Source organism: Penaeus monodon, chromosome 31, assembly GCF_015228065.2.
Source record: "Penaeus monodon isolate SGIC_2016 chromosome 31, NSTDA_Pmon_1, whole genome shotgun sequence".
Taxonomy (NCBI): Eukaryota; Metazoa; Arthropoda; class Malacostraca; order Decapoda; family Penaeidae; genus Penaeus; species Penaeus monodon.
Window position 1 is genome coordinate 4,299,247 of NC_051416.1, and position 308 is coordinate 4,299,554.

The window sequence follows — 308 nt, forward strand, 5'->3', positions numbered from 1 at the left end:
ATCATTAAGAAAAACGCACATGACTGAACCAAAGCCAAACTCTGCTCCAACCTCACAATTCCATATGTAGAAACACTTATTTATGGCTATATTCTGCACCCATCATATGCTGGCCACATTTTTTTTAATGGAGTGTAGATGTACTTGGGAAGCTGTTGACAAGGTCCATTCAAATATACAAGGACTAACAGTGATGGATGATTAACAATAAGTATGCATAATGTTGCTGTATTCCAATAACTCTGATCACCAACATGTAATTCGTCAAATGCAGGGTTTAGAGAAGCTTTCTAGAAATATTATTCTTG